A 255-nucleotide genomic window follows, 5' to 3' on the forward strand; every position below is an offset into this window, starting at 1 on the left:
GGTTATCTGGGTGATACTTGATGTATTAATAAAATGAGATAACATGAAACTGCATTTTTAACACAGTATGTAAACTTTTCTAGTTTTGTATTGCTCTAGAATAGCCTTAGTTACAGTAACAGCAGCCGTGTTGAATATAAATTACAGTATAGGTGTACTTTTCCGTTTTTTTCACAATATCCTGGTGTCCATTCGCGTAGCAGATATCATAAGAGCCTAAAATTCTGTGTTTGTTTTTCCGAGATCTGCATCACA

This window comes from Penaeus monodon, chromosome 23 (assembly GCF_015228065.2).
Source record: "Penaeus monodon isolate SGIC_2016 chromosome 23, NSTDA_Pmon_1, whole genome shotgun sequence".
Taxonomy (NCBI): domain Eukaryota; kingdom Metazoa; phylum Arthropoda; class Malacostraca; order Decapoda; family Penaeidae; genus Penaeus; species Penaeus monodon.